The 18,166-nt window shown below is 39.5% G+C and overlaps 2 long non-coding RNA genes across 3 annotated transcripts; both read left to right on the top strand.

Annotated features, from left to right (window-relative positions):
* Positions 1-1,781: 1,781 nt before the first annotated feature.
* On the top strand, positions 1,782-4,367 carry LOC118558606. Of its 2 annotated transcripts, XR_004928368.1 has the most exons (3): positions 1,782-1,818; positions 3,057-3,392; positions 3,487-4,367. It is a non-coding gene; the product is annotated as an uncharacterized LOC118558606 (long non-coding RNA). The 2 variants fall into 2 exon arrangements; XR_004928367.1 differs by lacking the exon at positions 1,782-1,818 and having other exon boundaries at positions 2,817-3,392.
* Positions 4,368-17,315: 12,948 nt separating this feature from the next.
* LOC118558608 lies at positions 17,316-18,106 on the top strand. The gene is made up of 3 exons (XR_004928370.1): positions 17,316-17,409; positions 17,787-17,834; positions 17,925-18,106. It is a non-coding gene; the product is annotated as an uncharacterized LOC118558608 (long non-coding RNA).
* Positions 18,107-18,166: the final 60 nt, after the last annotated feature.

Consider the following 18,166-nt stretch of genomic DNA (forward strand, 5'->3'; position numbering starts at 1 on the left):
CGTAAAACAGCCAAATTTAAGTTTGCAAATTCTCTTGGAATTTCAAGTTTCTATAAAATCAACCGGAGGCTCGCTTAACGAGATCCGTCAGTCTGCCGTAGATCCACCAGTCTGCCGTAGATCCACCAGTCTGCCGTAGAGCCATCAGTCTGCCGTGGATCCATCAGTCTGCCGTGGATCCATCAGTCTGCCGTGGATCCATCAGTCTGCCGTAGATCCGTCAGTCTGCCGTAGATCCATCACTCTGCCATAGATCCACCAGTCTGCCGTAGATCCACCAGTCTGCCGTAGATCCACCGCTCTGCCGTAGATCCATCAGTCTGCCGTAGATCCACCAGTCTGCCGTAGATCCAGCTGTGAATCTAAACAGCTTGGATGAGACGGCTTTACTGACATGACTCTGGATGACATTAATGCCCTGATTGATGCAGACCTGGCAGAAATGACAAAGCCACCAAGCGACGATGAAAGAGAAGAGGAAGAAGAGGACACAAGTGTGGATGAAGATGAGGAGGATGGACTAACACTTGGTCGCTTAGCAACAATGCTGAGAATGGCCGCTGAACTTCAGCGAGCAGCTCAGGAATGGGAGCCTTTGATGAGCCGTTCATTACGGTTCTCAGACATAATCCATGGTGGCATGTCGGTTTATAAGAATCTTTTTGCCCAGAAGAAAAAAGAGCGACAACAACTACCGATAACTTTGTTCTTCTCCCTAAAAACTCACCTGCACCGCGGCTTTAGAAGAAAAAACGCTACAGAGCGGAGTCAGGATGCAGCGGCTCAGTCAGAAGAGCAGTGAAACACACGGGAGTATGGGGCTAAAATAGTAGCTTTAACATTTGCAAATGTGTGTGGAGAGTTGTGTGTCTGTATCTCGATTTGTGCGTGTGCAGTGGGATTTGTAAATGTGTGAGAAGATTTGAGTGTCTGTACAACAATCTGCAAATGTGTAAAACTACTTGTGTGTAATCCGTTTTGCAAATGTGTAAAAAATCCACAAATCTGTATTCAGATCTGCAAATGTGTACAGAGATTTGCAAATGTGTAAAAAATCCACAAATCTGTATTCAGATCTGCAAATGTGTACTGAGATTCGCAAATGTGTAAAAAATCCACAAATCTGTATTCAGATCTGCAAATGTGTACAGAGATTTGCAAATGTGTAAAAAATCCACAAATCTGTATTCAGATCTGCAAATGTGTACTGAGATTCGCAAATGTGTAGATCAATCTGTAAGCACACACAGAGACACTTGTGTCTGAAGTGTTTTTGCTTCAAGACCCAGAAATACAGACAAATCATTGGTTACAAGTCAAGCGGTTTTTCGGTTGGCTCTCTTTACACACGTGATTTTTGCTACTGTTCTGCCGCGTGAGATGCACAAATGCGTGGAAGGATTTGTATGCGTATCTTTTCGATTTGTGTCCCCTTGCGCAGACTCACAGGCTCAAAGGCTCACATACTGCCCTGAGCGCAGGCTCACAGGCACACAGGCTGCCTCTTCCGGCTGTGGGAGGTCACGTGACTTTCAAGGATTTTACCAAAGCGTTTTGCTTCCAGACGGCTGATAAGGCAACTTGTTCTAACTATATAACTTTCTCCCTTTAACGGCAAAGGTTTCTTGTTTTAATGAGAGACTTATCTTGCTAAAACCAGATAATTGTCTCATCATAACAACGCAACATACCCCGGCATCAGCTCGCGGGATATTTGAGTGTCATGGAGAAGAGGAGAGACGGAGGGGCGCCTTTTATTTCTTTTTAAAAAGTCGTCATTTGTCGGAGGAATGTATTTCTGCACTGAGGAGTGACAAGGTAAGTCGTGCATATACAGCAAGTCCTCTACTTGAAATTTTATCAATTCGGCAGTTATTTATATTTAACAACTATGCTATGGAAACACAAGTTGCAGCCCTGCAGTACAGTCTCTGGCTCTGTTTACACGGTGAAAACAGGTTTGCGTTGCCTTTGTACTCTCCATTTACACACTACAAGGTTTAACTGTTGCTTAGGGGGGGCTTTCAGCTATAGCTGTGGGTTTATTTACAACAGTTTGCAGCCGAAACAGTCCTCCGCCAGCTGCTGTTTTCTTCTTCTGGGCAATTTGACCCGGAGCTTCAAAAATCACAGCACTACTAGTGGTGCGTCATGGGAATTACACCGTTTAAGTACTCTCTAAACAGGGCCTGTGACTGCTAATGTACCTATGCCTTTATGTATTTGAATTAAATGTAATTAAAATAAATTTTAATTCGACACTCGTAAGGCTAATTAAAAGTATGTGTATTCTACACAATAAAAGTGAGGCTAGATAAAGCTACATTTATCCATATTTTATTGTGTCAAAACAAAGTGATGAATACAGAGCTTTCTAATGTGACTATTCACAAGCCAGTAAAGGACAGCTATTTATATCAGATCCATTAATAAACCCAGTCAACTACTGCTTTATGCTTTAATAAGGAGAAAAGCAAAAACTGATAATCGATTATTATTGCTGCAAATTCAAAAGTTAATATCAGAATTTATCAATAAAAGCACCTGGCAGGAAGGCACAACTGTTCTCAGTTTATTAGTTGTTGCATTTGTTTTTTCTGATGTCTTTTTAAACTTACTCAGAAAAGAAAACAAATCTTAATCAACAACATTGTTGCATTGCAGTCTAGGTTTGAGCAATTAAACATTGATCCAGTCTAACCTTTAATCACAATTTTAAACAGTAGCTATTCTCCTTCTGATGGGAATTCTGTAAAAGTACTTTTTAAAATTCCCATAAACAAAAACATCAAGGAGGACCAGGATTAAAATAGCTACATTAAAAATACAGCCAGAAAATCATGAATGTTCTCTTTTGCATCTTAGAATGCCTGTGCATTTGATCTGACACAAAATTTAAATACTTGAAAACTTTGAATTTGGAATATTTAGCTTCTCACATTTAGCATAACTAAGGTGCTCAATTTTTAGAAAGAGTAAATTAATTGTTATTTTTACCTTTTGTTTAAAATAAAAAACTTGAAAGAACGATAACAAAATCTCTGCTGTGTTTACAGGTTGGCATCTCTAAAGCTGAATACATGGATGGTAGCTGTCCAAAAGATACTGCTGGATATTTTGTTTCAGAGGTTGAGAAAAGAGGGGGTACCACAGCCAGAATTCATATCGACATGGAGACAGAGAATGGTACAATGAAAGACATTCAAAGATTTTTGCGTCTTGATGACAGCTATCCTGAAAACTACTTCATTGTGGGATCCAGCACCCACAGCCAGCACATCAACAGCCAGTACTGGATGAACCTTTTTCAAAAACTGAAGAATACAGATTACTTTACTGGTGACTTCTTGGATAAGCAGCCAATTCTGCTCACCTGTTTAAATATCACTGAGGTATGTTTGAATGTAAAAGATAAATACTATATGATATATGCTTTTAAATATGGAGTATGTACTTTAAGAACTTGTTTATTTTCTTGTCTTTCAGGAAGAACTCTTAAAGTGGTTCACTTATGGAACATAATTCGTAAGATTAGAGATACTATTGCTCCAAGTTGCCGGTCCTACATGATGTATACCCTTCCACGGCTTTTTGGTGAACAAGATAATCTCAAACAGGTTTCTGAGCAAGCGGCGGAAACTTGCACAGTCCAACGTCTTCAGAGGACCGTTCACACGTGATGAGACAGTTCGAAGTATCATACCTTCTGATGACAGAGAACTTTCTTCATGCACCGTCCACACATGATGAAACAATTGAGTTATGCTTATTTTTAAGAGCTTATATACGCACAAACCTGTGACACGTGTGATATTTTCTTGTAAAAAAAGAGTTTGTGGAGCAAATGACCTTGTGAGCCTGTCCAGAATGAACCTGTCACTTTCCCACACAGTCAGAATTAGGCAGCTGCAGACCCCACAACCCATAAAGGAAAAGCAGTCAAAGAAATACAGATGGAGGGGGAAAAAACAGACCTCTGTTTTCTTCGATTCCCATGTACTTAAAGGTTTCATCATGATGTACATAACTTTTTGAATTTTGCTGCTAGGTTTTATATTTTCTGTGATTCTTGTTGTGTTTGACAGCAAATATATGCTGCTACATATATTAGGACAATAACAAGAAATTTAACTTCACATTTGCCTTGTAATCTATCATGTAGGACAAAATGTTTAAATGACATGTTCTGTAAACCCCTCCACTGCTCCTCATATTCAAGACATACTTTTTATATTTATAACAGCAAGACTTATAGTTCTCTGTTACTGAACACTGAGACCCAAGTTATGTACTGTTTGACAATGACGATATGGTCGAATGATATATGAAAACCTTTAATGAATCTTTGGTAAAAACCCATTACAAAATGAAGTGTTATGGTTTGTGATCAAACCAACTCATTCTTTCCTTAGAAACATAACATTATACTGCAATGTTACATCAACTCACAGAAGAACATACATTAAAAGTATCTTTAACAAGTGCTCTGAAAGATCCTTTTGAAAGGAAGTTCTCTACCTCCAGAAGATGACCAAACTAGAACATGATCTATGAGTGTTAAAAAGATGAATACATGGATCTCAAAAATGAACATGAGAAAATCCTTTTACATACAACAGACAAAAGTCTTTGTTAGAAATCTGGGCACTATTGCACTCAAAGTATTTATCAATTTTACAATCAACTTTGAAGAATATAAAAGAAAAATAATGCCCTATGGAAAGAAAATGAAAATAAGTACAGTTTAAACACATGCTTCATCATTTTTTACCTTAAAGAAGCTTTATAGCAACAGCAATAATTTGACTTCAAAACTTGTATTTCACAATGTTGTTGGAGTAATCTTTTTAATCAGTATTTTTGCTCTATATCTTTGTCAGCAAAAACAAAAGCTAACTGACTCTATTGTGGCTCACTTCCATATGTTCCTGAAAACATGACCATTTTGAGTCAAATGGTAAACTTTCTTTTGAAATATATTACATAGTGGTATTACCTGTAACCAAAAACATTTTAGATCAAATTGGACTTTTTCCATGAAGATTTGCATGAAAAGAGTTTTTCAAGCAATGTCTGTCGAAGGACACCTCTTTCACCTTTCCCTTGGAACTCGAAGCAAAATCTCCAGGTGGCAATTCTGTCAGCATAGGTGGGAATGTAGATGACCAAGCTCTCATCATCCATGCTTGCTATAGCTGATATGTCAGTCTACAAGCACAATGAAATTATGGTTAATATAAAAAAGAAATAAACTAAAAAGACTCTTTTAAGCACACGATTATTAATCTTTACAGCATAATTTATGATTGTATGCATGACATGTTTTAAAAAAAATTAAGCTGCTTATCCGTATCTCTATATCTTTTTGTCAGCCAACTTCATTAACATCCATAAAGTACATTAGCAGTCACAGGCGCTGTTTACAGAGTACTTAAACGGTGTAATTCCCATGACGCACCACTAGTAGTGCTGTGATTTTTGAAGCTCCGGGTCAAATTGCCCAGAAGAAGAAAACAGCGGCTGGCACCGCGGAGGACTGTTTCGGCTGCAAACTGTTGTAAATAAACCCACAGCTATAGCTGAAAGCCCCCCCTAAGCAACAGTTAAACCTTGTAGTGTGTAAATGGAGAGTACAAAGGCAACGCAAACCTGTTTTCACCGTGTAAACAGAGCCAGAGACTGTACTGCAGGGCTGCAACTTGTGTTTCCATAGCATAGTTGTTAAATATAAATAACTGCCGAATTGATAAAATTTCAAGTAGAGGACTTGCTGTATATGCACGACTTACCTTGTCACTCCTCAGTGCAGAAATACATTCCTCCGACAAATGACGACTTTTTAAAAAGAAATAAAAGGCGCCCCTCCGTCTCTCCTCTTCTCCATGACACTCAAATATCCCGCGAGCTGATGCCGGGTTATGTTGCGTTGTTATGATGAGACAATTATCTGGTTTTAGCAAGATAAGTCTCTCATTAAAACAAGAAATTTTTGCTGTTAAAGGGAGAAAGTTATATAGTTAGAACAAGTTGCCTTATCAGCCGTCTGGAAGCAAAACGCTTTGGTAAAATCCTTGAAAGTCACGTGACCTCCCACAGCCGGAAGAGGCAGCCTGTGTGCCTGTGAGCCTGCGCTCAGGGCAGTATGTGAGCCTTTGAGCTTGTGAGTCTGCGCAAGGGGACACAAATCGAAAAGATACGCATACAAATCCTTCCACGCATTTGTGCATCTCACGCGGCAGAACAGTAGCAAAAATCACGTGTGTAAAGAGAGCCAACCGAAAAACCGCTTGACTTGTAACCAATGATTTGTCTGTATTTCTGGGTCTTGAAGCAAAAACACTTCAGACACAAGTGTCTCTGTGTGTGCTTACAGATTGATCTACACATTTGCGAATCTCAGTACACATTTGCAGATCTGAATACAGATTTGTGGATTTTTTACACATTTGCAAATCTCTGTACACATTTGCAGATCTGAATACAGATTTGTGGATTTTTTACACATTTGCAAAACGGATTACACACAAGTAGTTTTACACATTTGCAGATTGTTGTACAGACACTCAAATCTTCTCACACATTTACAAATCCCACTGCACACGCACAAATCGAGATACAGACACACAACTCTCCACACACATTTGCAAATGTTAAAGCTACTATTTTAGCCCCATACGGGAGTCACTATTTGTCCTGCTGGATTTTCTATTTTATTCATAATCATTTTTCATTTTCTCCCGTTCTAATCCAATGACTCGGGTCGCGGTGGGGCGGAGCTGATCTACGTGATTTGAAGCTTTCAGTTCGTATTGATGATTAAAATCATTATTTTGTAAAGAAAAACGTCTATACAGTAGCTACTTTTATTTGTTACACAAATGCTTGGGCCTGTAAAAAGGTTTTGTTCTTTGGTTTCATTGTATAATAATTGTAAAATAATAAAGGTTACTACTTCATATAATGGGTTCTTTTAGGAACGTAACCCCCGTGAGAAACGAGGGTTCCCTGTAACCGTATAAGTCTAATAGAAGCTTCCTGAAGGGTCCCGGCCCAGACGGGCTCTGAAAGACAACAAGTGTCTCAGTTTTCAGTCATTCTGCAGAATAAAAACTGTTTTAATGGTCTGAAGGAAAATGGAGCTGAAAGCAACAAAGTCCATTAATGGATAAAATGAGGAGCTTTTCTGTGCAGTGAGGTTTGATGTGCTGAAGGCAGCAGTGATGGAGCTCCCAGTGAGGACCGTCCTCCAGGAGGAAACCTCAGAGATGTGAGGAACCTGGAGATGAGCTGAGTCCACCATGAAGACATCAGCAGCTTACATCTTAAAGTTGCAGTGTGAGAGTCAAATTTCAACTTTTAAAACAAATCTGAATAAACGGTAAACCCAGGTTAAAACCTTGTTGGCAGTCCTTGCCTGTCCTGTATCTTGTCTGACTTCATGCAACCACTTCCCTCCCTTCAGCCAGGCTGAGGAAAAGACTCCACCGTCAAAGCTTCAGTGCAGTTCAGCTGTCCTCGTTTCAGCTGGTTGTGCCTCAATGGACAAATAGCTGTCATTTCTTATTTCATGCTAATCTTTGATGTGAAACCAACATCTTTTCTGTCAATAAGAAAAGTTATTTTGGAGTTTCATCAGTTTTCAGGAAAACGGTTTATAATTGAAGGACTTTGTGCTGAAAGCTTGAAAAAAGCATGAATTTAACATCCTGAAGACTCACTGCTGCAGGGAGCAAAGGTGAAGAGAAGATGAAGAGTTTGATTTAATATGAGGTCAATGTTGCAAAGGTGTCTTTTTAAAAATAAAATCTGAGATCTCTCTTAACTAGGCGGTTACCTATGCTTCCTAAATGTCTTCAGAGTCCAGACCAAATGTGAAATAAAGAACTGAGACCTTGATATCCCAGAAATAGTCCGTGGGCCAGAATCTGTAGGACGTCTCCTTAAGAAGTTTCGTATGAACTGTCAGGGGAAACTTTCTTCCACCGGGAAAAGTTGCTACACATAGCAGCGATCTCAAAACACCAATGTTCCCACGTTTTCACTTTCACATTCATAAATTTAAGCTGATAAAAAAAAAATCTAAACTGTTGCGCTCCGGTCCAAGAGGTCACGTGATTCGAGTTTTTGCTGCTCAGCCAATCAGATCGCTGTATTGTCAGCTGAGCGAGTTCATCAGTTCATTTGCTTGTGTGACTCTGTGAAATCATCCTTTGAAAATGAAATAAAACTAGCCTGAACAGGAGAGAGAGCCAGAGTTGCTGCCCGCAGAGTCTGGCTGGTGCATCTCTCCCTTTGCAAAGGTGAACCTGAATTATGCGTCCATGGCTGATTAATTGTTTTAAGTCCTGCACAACGAATCAACGAACCCGGAGGAAGAAAGACGGCTTCAACAGGGTTAAAACTCGATTGATCACTCAATATAACACGTTATGAGAAAGTAAACGGCTCTGTGGTCATTTCCAGATGTGTCACCAAAAATATTAGCTTTATGTTATTAGATTGTCGCATGTCTGTCTGCTGAAACCAAAAATCCTCCTGAGTCCATCACAGCTGTCTGCTGGTTTGTCTTTTTTCTTTTTCTTTTCTTTTTGACCCGCATGAATAGATCATATAAAGCGGATTTCACGTGTGATCAAATGAACACTGAATAAAGGTACAGCCAAAATTATCAGATTTAATAAGATTTTAAGTCAACCAAGAACCATATAGAGATATTAACCATATTAAGAAAACGAGATATGTCGCTTTTAAAGCTAGAACAATGTAGGAGTTAAAAAAAAAAAACTATTTCATTTCATTAGAATGTGATGTTCTATTAAAATGCTGAAGGTTAAAAGTTTTATTGATTTCAAACACTCTCCTGACGCAGGGGATACAGATTCTGGCGTGGATAAGTCGTTTGGCACAAAGACACCTGTCACCTGTGCTATCCTAGCGCAGCAGGTCTTGGTGATATCACAGTAAAATGGGCAAAAGTCTGGATTATTTCTGCTCTGCTGTTTATCAGGTCATTGTGAACCAAACAATAGTTTTTATCTGAAAGTTCTGAATGTAGAAGTCTGAGCTTTAAAATCTCCAGGCTGACGGCAGCAAAGGACATCTGGGAGGAGATCAGCATAACGGAGGACCAGAGGCTGAGGAGGACTGATGTTGTCAAGAACCACATGAAGAACCTGTTGGATATGATGATTAAAGAGGAGGAGTCAATGAAAAAGAGGAAGAGTTAATGAAGCAGAGGCTCCTAAGCAGCATCCAGACCTGACAGATCTATAAAAAGTGATGATCAACAACATAAAGGCAACAACACTGGTCTGTAAATGTGTAACATTTTCTGAAGCTTGACTGGTGTTCTGGTAAAATGGTAGAAAACTGGTTTTTAGAAGTGTTTTTTAAAACCACTGCAGTGGTTTTAAAAAACACTTTTTATTTTACAATTTTGTAAACAACTGCCGAATAAACTGAATGTTACAACCTTGACATGATTATGAGTTGTTTTACCGAAAACCCGCCTGTTTGGCTGCGATGCGCGCTCCCGACACCGCCTGTCTCATAGACATAATATAAGAGTAGACTCGTCATTGGGCGGGTTCTGCCTATGCTGTGATGCGTCAGAGCGTCCACCATCTTAAATGTGGCAAAGCTGCAGTTAGTCACTTAAACAGTATCGGAGGGAATTTAATCTCTGAATATACTTTGTATTTGTAGTATTTTGTTTGTAATATTACAAGTTTATTTTCGTATCCCTTTAGCTTCATTCTCCTGAATTTATTCTCCTAAAGAATAAAAATATTTAAAATAATCTAACCTGGCCCTATTACTCCAGGAGTGAAATAATTTTGCAAACTGACTATTCTGGAAATGTTCCCCCTTAATTCTCATAATATGATGTTTTTATCATAACATTATCACTTTTGTGTTTGTTTGTTTATTTTTACTTTATTGACCTAGGACTTTTTTTTCCTCATATTATTAATTTTACCTCTTTAATACTCACCCAAAAGTCTGTTCCTAAAGGTTTACATGTGACACGGTTTTTATGAAATAATGAAGACCACAATGTTTAGATTTAACAAATTGATCCTTATGTTCATAGCACATACATACACAATATATATATATATATATATATATATATATATATATATATATATATATATATATATATATATATATACACACAATATATATATATATATATATATATATATATATATATATATATATATATATATATATATATATATATATATATATATATATATAACCCCTCCCTGGGCTGCCACCTTACCGTGGTGGAGGGGTTTGAGTGTCCCAGTGATCCTAGGAGCTATGCTGTCAGGGGCTTTAAGCCCCTAGCAGGGTCACCCAAGGCAGACAGGTCCTAGGTGAGGGACCAGACAAAGCGCAGCCCAAAACCCCCCTTATGATGAGTACGATTGTTGGACCTCGTGTTCCCTCGCCCGGACGCGGGTCACCGGAGCCCCACTCTGGAGCCAGGCCTGGAGGTGGGGCACGTTGGCGAGCGTCTGGTGGCCGGGCTTTTGCCCATGGAGCCCGGCCGGGCTCAGCCCGAAGAGGCGACATGGGTCCCCCTTCCGATGGGCTCACCACCTGTCGGAGGGGCCAAAGGGGTCGGGTGCAATGTGTAACGGGTAGCAGTGGAGGGCGGGGACCTTGGCGTTCCGATCCTCGGCTGCAGAAGCTGGCTCTTGGGACGTGGAATGTCACCTCTCTGGTGGGGAAGGAGCCTGAGCTTGTGCGCGAGGTTGAGAGGTTCCGACTAGAGATAGTCGGACTCACCTCGACGCACCGCTCTGGCTCCGGAACCAGTCTCCTTGAGAGGGGCTGGACATTCTTCCACTCTGGAGTTGCCCATGGTGAGAGGCGCCGAGCTGGGGTTGGCATACTTGTTGCCCCCCATCTCGGTGCCTGCACGTTGGGGTTTTCCCCGGTGAACGAGAGGGTGGCCTCCCTCCGCATCCGTGTGGGGGGACGGGTTCTGACTGTTGTTTGCGCTTATGCGCCAAACAGCAGTTCAGATTACCCACCCTTTTTGGAGTCCTTGGAAGGGGTACTGGAGAGTGCCCCTCCTGGGGACTCCCTCGTTTTGCTGGGGGACTTCAACGCTCACGTGGGCAATGACAGTGGGACCTGGAGGGGCGTGGTTGGGAGGAATGGCCCACCTGATCTGAACTCGAGTGGTGTTTTGTTGTTGGACTTCTGTGCTCGTCATGGATTGTCCATCACAAACACCATGTTCAAGCATAAGGGTGTCCATATGTGCTCTTGGCACCAGGACACCCTAGGTCGCAGTTCAATGATCGACTTTGTTGTCGTTTCATCTGACCTGCGGCCGCATGTCTTGGACACTCGGGTGAAGAGAGGGGCGGAGCTCTCCACCGACCACTACCTGGTGGTGAGTTGGCTCCGATGGCGGGGGAGGAAGCCGGTCCGACCGGGCAGGCCCAAACGTACTGTGAGGGTTTGCTGGGAACGTCTGGCGGAGTCCCCTGTGAGGCGGAGCTTTAACTCCCACCTCCGGGAGAACTTTAAACACATCCCGAGGGAGGCGGGGGACATTGAGTCTGAATGGACCATGTTCCACGCCTCTATTGCTGAGGCGGCTAGTCGGAGCTGTGGCCGCAAGGTTGTCGGTGCATTATGGAGGACCAATCCTGCCATAATTACAAATACACACAGAAATAAATGAAGGACTTAATAATATAAAATGGCTTGAAAAAGTAGCTAATAATATGTGAAAAAATAATAAAAAGAAGATATTTCTTCAACAATTGATCAATTATTCATCAAAAAATATATATTTTAACTTACACTTTTATTTTTACTTTTTTTTTTGCTTGCATGCTGATTTATTTGTAACCCTTGTATTTCTGAAACAATCATTTATTTCTGCCTCTAACTTTTCTAACTGTTTTTTTACCAAAAGGATTTTCGCCTGCCCTTTTATTTCCTTCTCCCCTTTTTCCACTTTGTGTATTTGTACTTCTTGTTTTTAAAGCAACATTTTTAAAGCATGTTTTTATTCCACCATAAATATTTCTATTTTATTTTAAACTTATATTTGTGAAACAATGATTTATTTCTGCCTCTAACTTTTCTAGCTGTTTTTTTACCCAAAGAATTTTCGCCTGTCCTTTTTATTTCCTTCTCCCCTTTTTCCACTTCATGTATTTCTACTTCATGTTTTTAAAGCATGTTTTTACTCCACCATAAATATTTATTTTTATTTTATTTTAACCTTATATTTCTGATACATAGATTTATTTCTGCCGCTAACTTTTGTAACTGTTTTTTCTACCGACAGTATTTTTGCCTGCCCTTTTTATTTCCTTCTCCCCTTTTTCCACTTCATGTATTTATACTTCGTATATTTTTACTCCTCTTTTTCCACTTGGTGTATTTCTTATTCATGTTTTTGTACTTCCTCTTTTTCCACTTGGTCTATTTCTACTTGGTGTTTTTTTTACTTCCTCTTTTTCCACTTTGTGTATTTCTACTTTGTGTTTTTTTACTTCCTCTTTTTCCACTTCATGTATTTCTACTTGGTGTTTTTTTACTTCCTCTTTTTCCACTTCCCGTATTTCTACTTGGTGTTTTTGTACTTCCTCTTTTTCTACTTGGTCTGTCTGACTGCAGCCGATAATGTTAAAACGATGAGGGGGAGGGAGGGGGGAGGGAGGGGGCGGGGCGGGGCGGCATGGGGCGGCGTCACCGGCAAAGCTTCACAACTATTGGCCAAGGAAAAGCTTTACAACTATTGGCCAAGGCCCAGCTATCCGGAAACGGTTACTGAGCACGAGTGCATGCAGAGGAGACCCCGCATTGACCGCTCTCGCCTATAGGTGCTGACGAGATTTAGGGGTGCCATGTTGGGGCGGTCGACAACTCTGCTCAGTGTAATGTTTTTGAATATTCTGACAGAATTGAATATTCTGACAGAATTGATGTATGCTGCAAAACACAGCCACACACACACACACCGGGTCCAAAATTAACACTTGCCAGTTGCCAAATGCGAGTAAATTTCCCGTTTGGCGAGTGAATTTCAGAGGGCTAGCTGCCACATGGCGAGTAAATGTTTGTACCATATAAAATTAAAATAACATAAAAATAACGAAACCCATATGATCCGTTAACAGCTCTGTCCATCCAGAGCTCAGTATAGACCCGCCTTCTGCGGTGCTGGTTCAGCTTCTTTCACATTCAGAACCAGTCATGGCTGAACGCTGGATCAGAAAACAGATCTGCTAACCAGATACAGTCTAAAACGCCAATTAGTCTGTTTAGAAGTTTCGTTATTATTTATTCTGATTTTTTTAACTACCTGCGCTGCGGTTCTGTGCTTCACCGCTCTTACTGCGCCTCCCCCGCCCCCCCTCTCGGAGCAAGGTGCTTTTATCAGCGGCCAGCCTTCAAAACGGGAATCGTTACGTTTAATGTCCTTCCACTCGTGCCAAAATGTCCCAATTAAAGTCAGTAGGAGAGTCAGTAACTGTTTTTCATGCTCTTTTGTTTTTGTTTTTAAAAAGCCTTGCGCTTGAATTAAGGTGTGCAATATTACGTTAGATGTAACCTGTAACATCGGGGGCGCAGCGCACGAGGGTAAAATCCAGCAGCTAGATCAGCGTAAAGACGCAGCGTGAACCCTGAGTGCTTTAAGTGTTGCAGCTGGGGGGGAAATTTTGAACCGTACATGCTTGATGAAACTCTGCCTCATTCATGGATAGAATAATGATAATCTGTAGTGTTTTTTATCGCCTGGATGTGAATCTGATAATTCATATTGTGTCTTTTATAATCAACTACATTTTTTTTTTAGGTCAGGAAACAAAGATTTATCTTCCAGGGTCCAGTCAGCCACAACCCCAACCACGCCCCCCATAATGAACATAATTGCTCTCGTGCAGGCTTATTTCATGCAAACAAGATTAGATCACAGCTTTATAAGCGGAGGAGATGGGAAGTCTGCCGTATCCATGTCCATTTTTGCGACAGCAACCTGTTGCTGAAGGTGCAAGAATAATTTGCAGAGTTTTTCGAATTAATCGCGTATTGCGCAATAGAGAGGATCCTTTAGCGCAGCGCGACAGTGTAGAGAGATTTGTCTTGGTGGCTGTTATAAACAGACACATCATTTAACAGTGGCTTTTAAAGAGGAAAAAGTTGTGTTAGAGCCATAAATTTAAAATATTTAAGTTATTTGTATGATAGTTTGCTTTTTATTTTTATCATATTCAGTTAGATTTGTTCAGGCCATTTTATTGTGAAGTTTAGTTTTACTTTGAAAGGCTTGCTTCCCGTCGAGCCGTATATTGTATTAGAAAAAACTATGGATGGATTATCTAGACATGGAGCAATACAGTTTTACCATGTAAACTGTGGATGACTTGGAAAAGGAAGATTTTCATTTTTTATGGATAAAGATTTTTTTTGTTAAAATTTCCAGTTTGCACATATTCTTTACTTCCCGTCTCTAAGGAATGACACTGAAATTTGGATCTCTTGACATAACAAGCGGCTTTTTAAAATAAAGTATAATAATTAAAGGCTACCATTTTGTAGAATATTCTTGTATTTCACTTTTACTTGTCCCCATGTTCTAGTGGATCCCGTGGAGGCTCTGATATAAAAGAACAAAGTAAATATGAGATTATTAAAATGCAAAAATTCATACTGTAGAAAGTGATAGAAACATCTACCATGGACAGTATTTACGCATTAATTTGTCTGCTGCTTTTTGCCAGCCCTCTCTCCTGGCTTTAACAGATTTTGAGGTGTTTTAATTAATGACTCAAATTCGGCATAACCTTCCAAGCTCTTGTTCTGCTTGAGAGAAAATCTGTGGCCGTTCTTTAGCCATGCTGAACAGCCAATAGCAGCATTGCTGATCAATGTTTCTACTATCGATACATTTCCCCTTTTAAACAAACGCTTGAATGAGCAGTTATCTCAGATAACTCAATCCAGCCATACTAATCATAAACAACAGGTGTGTTTGAAGAACCCAATTAGCCGGATCATGATTAGCCGGATGAAATCATCTTGGATGTGTCATTTGATCTCGGATGTTTTAAGGGTCCGTTCTTCGTACGTCGATAACTCAGTTAGCTGGATTTGATTGTTGACGATTTGGCATGATCTTGGATCGTTTGGTTCTTCGAAACTCATCCTGGACTTGCTGTCATAGCAACATGTGCGCAAACTTAAACCTGCTCGCGAGCAGGCTTATTTCATGTAAACAGGATTAGATCGCAGCTTTATAAGCGGAGGAGATAGGGAAGTCTGTGCAGCCAGTGCATTTGGAGAACCTTGTGGCTGAGGACGGGACAGAATTGTGGAACGCAATTTTTTAATGTTTAATAAAAGACGAAACAAATAATGCTTAGTTCCTGTCGTTTTATTTAAAAAAAAAATATTTATAAAGAAAAGACAGCAAGTCCTATTTTGCCTGCGATAAGAGAGATATATGTAAAGTCAGTAATACTACTGTCAAATGGTGTATTAGAACTTACTCTGAAGGTCCTTTTGAAGCAACTCGATCTCTAGTGCAATTTTTCTCTTTTTCAAGTTGTGGAGTTCAATTTCTCCTCTTAATCTGTGTTTTGTTTTGTTTTTGTTTTTTTCAGGTCAAAATACTAATTTTTTTTGTTGAAGATGCCGTTTATATAGGGAACGGATGGCACCCTGTGTCATTTTGTGAAAGAAAAAGAAAGGGTGAAACGTGCCTCATGCAACAAGAGTAAAAGGAACATGTTTTTTTTTTCAGCCTTTTTCTCAGTGGCTGTTATAAACAGACAAACACATCATTTAACAGTGGCCTTTAAAAAAGAGGAAGAAGCTGCTTTTTAAAATACAGTATAATAATTAAAGGCTACCATTTTGTAGAATATTCTTGTATTTCACTTTTACTTGTCCCCATGTTCTAATACATAGGCCTACTGTAGAAACTGAACATCTAACATGGACAGTATTTACGCATTTAATTTGTCTGCTGCTTTTTGCCCGCCCTCTCTCCTGGCTTTAGCAGACTTTGAGGTGTTACCTGTGGTTTTAATAAATGACTCAAGTTCAGCATAATCTTCCATTAAAAGCTCTTGTTCTGCTTGGGAGAAAAACTGTGGGCGTTCTTTGGCCATGCTGAACAGCCAATAGCAGCGCTGCTGATCATTGTTTCTACTATCGATACATTTCCCCTTTTAAACCAACGCATGAACGCGGAGTTATCTCAGATAACTCAATCCAGCCATACTAATCGTAAAAAACAGGTGTGTTTGAAGAACCCAGTTAGCCGGATCATGATTAGCCGGATGAAATCATCTTGGATGTGTCATTTGATCTCGGATGTTTTAAGCTACGTACGAAGAACGGCCGTCAGATGATCAACCCAAGCTGGGAGCAGCGCAGATCAGACCAGCTCGGAGGAGCTCATCTTATTCTTTCTCTCTCTCCTCTCCAACCAGTTATGATTTTTGTTAAATAAAGCCCATTTTGAGTTATGCCATGCGGGGCTTCTCTTTGATTTGTTATGGTCCAAGAGCCTGGCCAGGCCAAAAAAAAAAGTATTTATTGATTTAAATATTTATATTTGCAGATGCTCTGTGAAGGCATCAGAGCTTTGTTAGACATTGTTGAATAATATATATTATTCAACAATGTATACATACATACATACATACATACATACATACATACATATATATATTATTCAACTTTATATATATATATATATATATATATATATATATAGTTGAATAATGTGATTAATAGTTGAATAAAGCTCTGATGTGAAGACATCAGAGCTTTGTTAGACATTGTATATATATATATATATATATATATATGTATATATATATATATATATATATATATATATATATATATATATATATACAATGTCTAACAAAGCTCTGATGTCTTCACACAGTAGATGCAATTTTGGAGAGACTAAGTCACAAAACATGGACTTGTAGACCTATATCTCTCTATCTAATATTAGAAAAATCACATTCTAACATAAACAATATCTTTTAATCTTACATAACAAAAGTTATCCCTCGAGCCCTGACGTAAATATTCCGTCGATTTAAACAAAAATGCGCCGCACAGTGCCGGGGTATCGTTAGTGTGTTCAGCTTGAATCAGCAGGTTAGGGTAGCAGGTCGACCTCCCCAAGATGGCGGCCGTAATTCCTGCGCCACGACAGTCAATGCGGGGTCTACTGAGTGCATGTGCTTCACAGCTCAGTGGCGTGCTTGAACTTCTCGCGTGCTTGGATTTTCCCTCCAGGCATAAACTGAACCAGAAAGTTAGCTATGGCCGCATCGTCGAGACGTTCCGTTTCTGATCTATTAAGAGAGACTGCCAACAGATTGGATGAGTTAGAAGGCGGTAAGTTCAATATTTTTGAATTTATGTTTTAAAATGTCGTGCCCGACAAAAAAATAAAATAAAAAAATTCTTATGTGACGATCATAACCTGGCGCAGTTTTGGCTACATACTCGCATGGGTATTAACTCTGATATGTAAAGGCCAACTGAGTGAAATTACCTTTGTTTGTTGTAACTGATATTGAGCTTATATGCTATTAATTTTGGTAACTCGTATTCAATTGTGTTTTTGCAGACACACTGAAGGTCCATGTGGGTTTAAACAATCTATTTCATTATAGGGAGATAATAATTTGAAATAGAATTTTATTTTAAGGTAACATTCAATGTAAAAAAACTGAAATTAAATTAAATGCTTTATCTCAATGTATTCACAGATATTCCAACACCTAGACCATTGGCATCGGCCCGACATCCAGTAGATGGTAAGTTTTTGCCTATAAATTTATTCAGTTATGATATTTACTTTTTGGGTGTGTGAAGAAATTAAAAAAATTTATTGGTCTTCTTTATAGCTGAGGTTGCAAGGTTGTTTGCTCCAGCTACGATAAGACCTAGGCAACCAAGACAGACTTCTAGAAGCAGCATTATTCCTACGTACACACACACATATTTCTGCTTAGCACAAAAGGAGGCTTCAGTTGTTCCTAGACGAGGAGAAAAAGAATTCTTACAAAGGGCAGGACTGGGGGAAAAGCGTATATGCTTTCGAGGTTTGTTGATTTCTTGATTTTTATTTATTTATTTATTTATTTAT

The sequence above is a fragment of the Fundulus heteroclitus genome, unplaced genomic scaffold (genome assembly GCF_011125445.2).
Source record: "Fundulus heteroclitus isolate FHET01 unplaced genomic scaffold, MU-UCD_Fhet_4.1 scaffold_134, whole genome shotgun sequence".
NCBI classification, from domain to species: domain Eukaryota; kingdom Metazoa; phylum Chordata; class Actinopteri; order Cyprinodontiformes; family Fundulidae; genus Fundulus; species Fundulus heteroclitus.